Raw genomic sequence first — 8266 nt, forward strand, 5'->3', positions numbered from 1 at the left:
TCACTAGTCAGTCATGTTGACAAAACTGGATCAGATGTTCCATGCTCCCATTGAAGTCTAATTAAGATCAGTAAAAGAACCAATCTGTAAGCTGTCGACCCAAAACGTGGGTCATGGACCTCATGGTCCCCGCCCATCAACACCCGTAGCCCGTTGTCACACCGCCTGGGCGCCTGTATAATTTGAAGTTCAAGTGATATAACATAGACAAGCACATCCTTTAATCGGTATCAAATTCTTATGGGGTTAAATGTGGCTTGATAGAAAATAATAGAGAAATAGAAAGTTGGGGGAAAGTTGTTAACACAAATAGAAAGTTGGGGTTCTCTCCACCTTATGTTTCTCTCTTATTTTCCAACAAACCAAATATATCAACTAAAATAGGTTATACGATACAATTGTTTACGGGTGAGAGATCGTAGCACCGCCACTATATGATGCAAGAAAAGTAAGGAACTATTCCAGTAACTTGTTTGTGAGTTGTGACAGAAGCAAACAGAAACAGACAAGAGCAACATAAGATTTTTGCAAACAAACTTCTGAAGACCCAAGAAACACAACATTGCAGACTAGACTGCAGCGAGAATATCAACCATACAAAGTAACAAACTACATCAACCCTAATCCAACAATAACTAGATATTATGTTATTAACTCCACAATCAGCTCAAGGAGTCCTCAACCCAAGATCACTTCATGGGAATTTCCACCTAAAACTTGAAAGGAAATGGCTAGGCCCAAGTAACTCACAAGTCTTTCTTACAAACTCAACTCATTTAGCTCTACAATCACAAGCCTTCCAGAACAAAGATTGGCAGCTCATTTAGTTCCATGGATCAGCACTGTTTCAAATATGATAAACAAAAATACATCAACAATTCGATTGAAATTTCAAAAGTAGCAACTATTAAAAGTGTAAACTGGAAAATGAAATAGAGATATACCTTATATATAGCATTGAACCTAGTAATCTCCAGAGATTGATATGCCACCTTCCAAGTATTAAAAGACAAATGGTGACACCAGCTAACAGAAGCAGACAACTAGCAGGGATTACAGCAGGACGATAAGATGGAACACAGGGAGCCTAGACACTTTAATGCAAAAGATGAGGATAAACCAAGTAATAGAGTATAGTCTTCCAATTCCCCTTCCCACCTTTCCCTTAAAAAACCTGAAAAGGGGGGGTGTAGAGGAAGCCAAGACCGTTTTGAAGAATTCAGATAGGAGTAAGAGTTTAGAAGGAAAAGGAAAACGAAAAGGTAAAGATACAGAAAGGAGTAAGATGAAGAACAACTAAGCAGCCAATTGACGTAATGTCGGAGACCAGATACTAACAAGTGCAAGCCTACCACCTAACCAGCCAATTCAGGCACAGTTGGACCAAGTAGAAGGAAAAAGAATAAACAGAAGGCAATGCAAATCTACCATCTAATCAGCCAACTCGGGCTAACTATAGAAACATCTACCATGTAAACTTTGGATTAAGTAGAATTCAAATAGTACAGGATTAAGAACCTAAAGGGGATAAAGATGCTATAGAGACCAAACCATGATACAGAACCTGAATGATGATTAACCTAACCAGATGAAAGACCTAAATTGGCGTAATGTCGGAGACCAGATACTAACAAGTGCAAGCCTACCACCTAACCAGCCAATTCAGGCACAGTTGGACCAAGTAGAAGGAAAAAGAATAAACAGAAGGCAATGCAAATCTACCATCTAATCAGCCAACTCGGGCTAACTATAGAAACATCTACCATGTAAACTTTGGATTAAGTAGAATTCAAATAGTACAGGATTAAGAACCTAAAGGGGATAAAGATGCTATAGAGACCAAACCATGATACAGAACCTGAATGATGATTAACCTAACCAGATGAAAGACCTAAACTGGTTAGTTATTTACACACTACATAGAATTAGATATGCCTAACCTACTCAAGAAAGAAACTTTTATCCACGATTATGATAGAAAGCGTGCTTCTCCATAACCATATCATAACTTTTGACCGCTGAAAGACAGTTTCCATCACTACCCATTGATAAGAGAACGCCAAGAACACTGCAGAGACAGGCAGATGTGCAACTGAGCAGATCAAATATCAAATTTTTTCAGCATCAATCCCCTTCTCCTTCCCGAAAAACCATGCTATCCGTTTTTTTTTCAGCACACAGCACTAGTTCCCTTCTCCTTCCCGAAAGCCGTCCATCAGAAAACCCATGTTATCCATTTCTTACCATCTATACTTGCAGTATAGTCAGAATATTGCTGTATGTCGCTGTTCTTTTACCACCAACAAAGAAACAAAGAAAGCTGTAATGATGCAAAGGCTAAACCTACAGACCATATTATTCACTACTTATATACAAGCTACCGGTAACCCATGTTGCACAGGGAAATTATTCACAGGATTCAGGACCCTCCACATTCTCATTCATCATCAATATCCAGATGGAGAATACGGCGCAGGTTCTTAGTTGCAGAGTCAATGTTGAGAAAGAAATCCCTTGGAGTTGGATTAGTTGCAGAGTCAGTGGTGAGAAAGAAGTCCCTTTTAGAGGGACACAGTTCCCTTGTGGGTGAAGGCGGAGCAGATTTAGCAATAGGGTGCATTGTAATCACCGCAGAGGTTGAGGTAGGCAGATCAAGAGACACACTTCGCTTCTGACGAAGGCTAAATTTGGGGATGGGCAAAGAACTCGGGGGAGGTGAGTTCGAATATGCAGGTCCAGCCCAGAGCTCAGAGCAAGAAAGGTCATCGTTGAAAGACCAGCCCTTGTTGGAAACATTGAGATTTATAGGAATTGCGCTGCTTTTTCTAGTATTCTTCAATGGCTTCTCATCTTCAAATTGAGGACTAAAAGATTGTGGCGTTTGCGGGGAAGAACAAGTCCTAATTGCAGAAGGACTATTAAAAAACTTTGAAGGAGTCGGAAGAATACCTGCTCCAGATTGAAAGGTTCTGCAATTGATCTCCCTGAAGCCTCTGGAAGGGGAAGAAAATGTATCGGAAACAGTAGAGTTGCTTCTGCTGTAATATTGATTCCGATGCTGAGAGACAATAACAAGAGTCTCCATTTGCAAGTATAAGAAATCACAGCGGACTAGTTTAGGTTCTCTTTTACGATCTGCGTGACCTTCCCTGTACTAAAAACCTCTAATAGCTCTGTGACCAACCTTGCCTGCTACAGCATAGATAGGTTAAAGCGAGGTCTTCGAACCCCGAAGATTGGTCAAAACCACGAAAGTTTGTCCTATTTTCAGTTCAAATCGCAGGAAAGCTCCTGCACACAAGAGATACTATTATCCACAACTGTCACAGCTGGAGCAGATCTTGACCCCAGATTCAAACTACAGGTCTACAGCCCTCAAGCAGAAGAACCGAAACTAGATCTTCACCTATAGTACTTGAAAGCACAGATCGAGAACAAAACCTCATCAAAATCTGCAACATAAGGAAAAACACCACTTGAATCGATACCGAAAGAAACCAAAAGACAACATCATCGGCAAAGAAGGGGGAAATGCTTGGAAAAAGCACTTACATGTGAAGAACCAGAAACCCCAGTAGATGATAGCCAAAGCAGATGAAACCTTCATAACTTTAACAGAACTATGGACTAGAAAACACCGTAACAAAGATCAGAAAGCTGGAAAATGGAATAAAATCTAGATATGGAAGTTTAGGCAACGACTTGTCGATCTATAAGCGCGATCTCTGTACTCTCAGCTCCGGTTTTCTCTCAGAAATCAGAATGCCCTGAGAGCTCCGCCTCCGAGCTTGGAACAGGAATGGCGGATCTGAAATGACTCATTAGTCATATTTAAAGATCAGAGGTTCGAATCGAAGGGTGTGCGTGCGCCCTGTGAGTGGAAAATAAATAGGCCTGCAGTCTTCCAAAAATGTCTCTCGTCTTTCAATAAATTGACGAAGATAGTATCACCTTTGAGGCTTTTTTGACAAGGAGGGAGGAACTTTGGCTTTCTGACCACCGAGATAAGGTACACTCCGGATTCAGTGCGTTTGGACTCGAAGGGATTTTCTCTTCGAGCCCATTAAAATTTTGACACGTCGTTCGATGCTCTATTAATACTTACAACCGGATGAAATTTATGCTTAACAAAAATAATTTCAAATGAAATTTGATAATTAACTTTTTAAAACTATTACGATATAAATTTCTAAAACCCTCACGTTGTCAGACTCTAACCTTTTTCACCCAATTGCACTATTAACAGCAACACGACAATAGAATGGCAACGGCCAATACGGCGATTATGGATTTTAACGGTAGCAGCAACGGTGTTAGTGAAAAGTTTCAAATAAAGCTGATATCTATGTATGTCTAAGGTTTTTCTCTTCTTTTTGAATGCGGATGAAAAAATCATTTTTTTACTTTCTTTTTAATTCCAGCAAATAGTAATATTGTATGAATGTTGGAAATTCTTTTCCTCTGTACCTATTGAGTATTTCTTTTTGGTTTTTTTGTGCTATTTTACATTTATTGTTTCCAACAAAGTTTTATTGCGGTTGTGACTTTGGATCTGCAAGATAAAACCAAGACGCGAGGCTGTCTTCTTCTTCTTCCATGCAAATGTTCTTTTTTATACGGACAAAAATATCTAAAACCCTCACGTTCTCTTCTCTATTCTTGCTCCCTCAATCAATAACTGTACTTTACCCCTGTTTTGGCAAGCCAAATGGCAAAATGAAATAAAGAGAACTAAAAAACAGATAAGATCTCAATATCAAAACAACCGTTCAGGGGTGCTCTGCTCTATTATTGTTTCATTTTCCTCATCGATTTTGCTAACTTGAATCACCGGTAACGATGGGATTAAATCAAGGGAAATGATAAGCGAGAACCATGAGTTTAGCGTCCGCAGGAGGTGCCTTGGCCTTAGGCTTCTTCGGTCTAAGCAATTCTACCAAGCGGTATCTCGGTGGTATATGGTACAATAACATTTTCGTGTCAGTTCTACAAGTACTCGGCTCAGGAGCAGATCCTGAGCGAAGTCAAGTGATTAATGCATCAATACCCAGATAAGGAACTGAGCATAAACATGACTAGCCACAGCCTGGGTAGCGCGCTAGTGATGCCAAGTGCATATGACATGGCAGAGACGGACATGAACGTGATGGAGGACGGCCAGGCAATTTGGGTGATGGTTTTCTCATTCACAGGACTAAGAGTCGGGATTGTGAGCTTCAAGGTGCGGGTGGTGAGGTTGGGGGTGAACATTCATGACACGGTGCCAAAGGTTTCAGGTATACTGTTCAACGAGCACATGCCAAAGCTGATTCATCGGTTGGTGCAGTGGTTGTCGTGATGTTACTTACATATCGGAGTAGAGCTCATACCGGACCATGAGCACTCTTTCTTCCTCAATTTTTTATTTAAAAATATTTTATTAGTCATAAAGCTTCAACCGGTTGTAGGTGATGACTAGTTGAGCACCGATCATGTGTCAAAACTTTAGTGGGCTCGAAGAGAAAATCCCTTCGAGTCCAAACGCACCGGACCGGTAGGGATTCTTTAAATGACTAAAACACCCTTCTATGAACTTCTGTTCCTTTGGACGTGCTTGTAAGTTGGATGACTGGATCCCAATAAATATTTTGGCATGTATAAGAAAAAAATTATTTGTAAAATATTATATTTATCAAGTTTTTAATGGTTTATTGCAATTTTGATTTGGACTTCGAAAATTAGACTATGTAATTAATTAATTTGCATGGGAGAGAGACTTTTCATGAAACTAGCAAATGTGTAGTGCACATTTTTAGATGATAATAGTAATGATATATGTTCAATTTTATCTACAATTATTTTGATGAATATATAATTTTCCTGTTTGTAGTTTTTCTTTATTAAGATAAATATATAATATTATAGATATATCTTAATATTATAAAAAATCATTTTTCATAATTTTTGTGTTTTTCTATTTAAGTTTTATTATTTAATTATGATATCATGGGATTGATTCATTTGACCCATATGGCTGAATTGTTTATCCAATTACCTATCACTTAGATAGAAGAACCTATCAATAAAAGTATTGTATATAGACTTAACTAATAGAATTTATTGAGGCACTTTCAAAGGGATTTCTTTGGGGGCGGGAGCTGCCCATTTTGGGTTCTCCTTCCCCTTCCTCCTTTTGTTTTCTCTTCCTCCTCCCTCTCTGTGTTTTGAAAGAGCTTTCCTCTCGAGTTTTTCTCGATGCTTCATCTTGAGTTTCTCAAGGTTTTGTTTCTTTGTTCGTAGTTTTAATCTATTTGCAGTTCTTGTTCAATTTTGTTGTTTGCCGGGGAAGACAATCTTTTGGTTTTCTCCTCTATCAATTCGTTGTTCTCTAATAGTTGTTGTTCATAGTGAGTCCCGTTCGCGGTTCTCCAATTGATGTTGTTCATGGTGAGACCCATTCGGTGTTCTTCGGCAATCTTTTGGAATCTTCCCGTATCAGTTTCATTCGCCGTCTATGGTGGATTGGAGATATGCTTGTTTATTTCTGTTGGTGATTTAACCTCACATTTTCTCGATTGTAGAAGATCTTTAGGTTCTCCTTCATCCATTGTTATATTTTGTTCTCTTGAGAAATTCTTTCTGGGTTTTTCTAATTTGGCCTTGTTGGCTTTTTTCATATCAATTTCTTGATTGAATGAAATATAATGCCTATGGGCAATTTCAAAAAGTAATAGAAATTATTGAAGAGAACAAAACATATCTTAAATATAAGATTTAATGAGAGAAAATGAGAATTAATACCTTAAACATGCATCTCTTTACTATATAATGTCAATATTTGCCTTACTTCATATCTATGCCATAGAAGTTAAATCAAAATACTTTTCATCCTTTTATTTTTATATATGCATTTGAATGGCACGTCCTACCAATATTGTATGTATAGTAAATGACATTGATACCTCCTAACATTTTGTTTTTGTTTTCCATGATTTACCCATAATTATTTTATGTACAACATATTTTGGAGATGGTTTATATGATCACTTATAAGAAGTGATGTCTTGCAAGTTGAAGAGATATTGACATATAGAAAAAGACATGGGTTGAAGTAGGTAAGAAATGATTTGAATGCTCATAATTTTAAGAATGGATATAACACCAAATATATTGAAAGGCGAACATGATTCATGTAAATGACTGCATATGGTTTGGAGAAGGCTTAGATGATGATGATAATGATATAAGATATTTTGAAAATGAGCAAAAAAAAATCAGTAGATTTATGGTCAAATAACCAGGCTTAAAGGCTTATTAATCAAATTTAGTCTTATTAGGTGGTTAATTTTGAGTTTATTACTTACCGTCAGAATTGCGCAAATTTCTAGTCTTTTTCTTATTCTTTTGACTCGCCCCTCTAAAATAGGGAATAAAGGAAGAAATACAAGAAGTCATTGTACTAGGATTCTTGAGTTATTCTCTCTGGGTGCTTTTGATTATCTTCCTTTGCACAACAAGATTACTCTACCTTTTTTATGTTGCATTTTCACTTCCCTTGCTGGTTGTTTTCTATAGTCTTGTAATTATGAATTAAATTTGCCTATCAGGCTTTTAAAAATTTAATAAAATTGTACTAGCTTAGCTATAGAGTTTGAACTGTCCTAATAAACCAACCCTACAAACCCAAGATCCATCAACAAATTCAGATTGGATTTATTATTGAGTATCTTGTGGTATGGAATATTAAGGATAAGGGTGTGAATTAGCCAAGCCAAATAGTTAGCTATTCAAACTTAGCTTGCTAAATACTTGAAATTCACTCAAATATAATCAAGTTTAATCAAGTTCAACTCCAATCAAGTTTAGGCTTTCAATACTTGGCTTGACCAACTCACAAGCCTAATCAAGCTTTATAATAAAATATTATTTTTGTATATTTTTATTTATAATATAAATTTCTTAATATGCTTTTATTTATAATATTTTCTTAATTAGGCTCAAATAGCTCACAAGTTTCAACTCCAATTGAATTTGAGTAAGAAACTCAAAAGTCAGTTGAACTCAAGTTGAGTTTCAAGCTCCGAGTTTTTGAGTTGAATTGAGCTTAAGCAGCTCAAACACTTGACTCCATTCGGCTCGATCACACCATCTAAATACCCCATCTAGATTTTTCTCAACGAAGCTGAATAACTAAGGAAAGACTATAACACTTATCTTTAATTCTTTTTAAGATTATTAACCAAAAAAGGAACAAATGCTTTGCACAATGATGGAAACAAAAACTAAT

The 8266-nt window shown here is 37.1% G+C and overlaps 1 long non-coding RNA gene across 1 annotated transcript; it reads right to left on the reverse strand.

Annotated features, from left to right (window-relative positions):
* Positions 1–522: 522 nt before the first annotated feature.
* Positions 523–4006, reverse strand: LOC148848115 (uncharacterized). Its single transcript, XR_016100790.1, has 3 exons — positions 3553–4006; positions 945–3452; positions 523–842 (listed from the first exon to the last, which is right to left on the reverse strand). It is a non-coding gene; the product is annotated as an uncharacterized LOC148848115 (long non-coding RNA).
* Positions 4007–8266: the final 4260 nt, after the last annotated feature.

The sequence above is a fragment of the Nelumbo lutea genome, chromosome 6, assembly GCF_056320005.1.
Source record: "Nelumbo lutea isolate HS-2025 chromosome 6, American lotus-T2T, whole genome shotgun sequence".
Classification (NCBI taxonomy): domain Eukaryota; kingdom Viridiplantae; phylum Streptophyta; class Magnoliopsida; order Proteales; family Nelumbonaceae; genus Nelumbo; species Nelumbo lutea.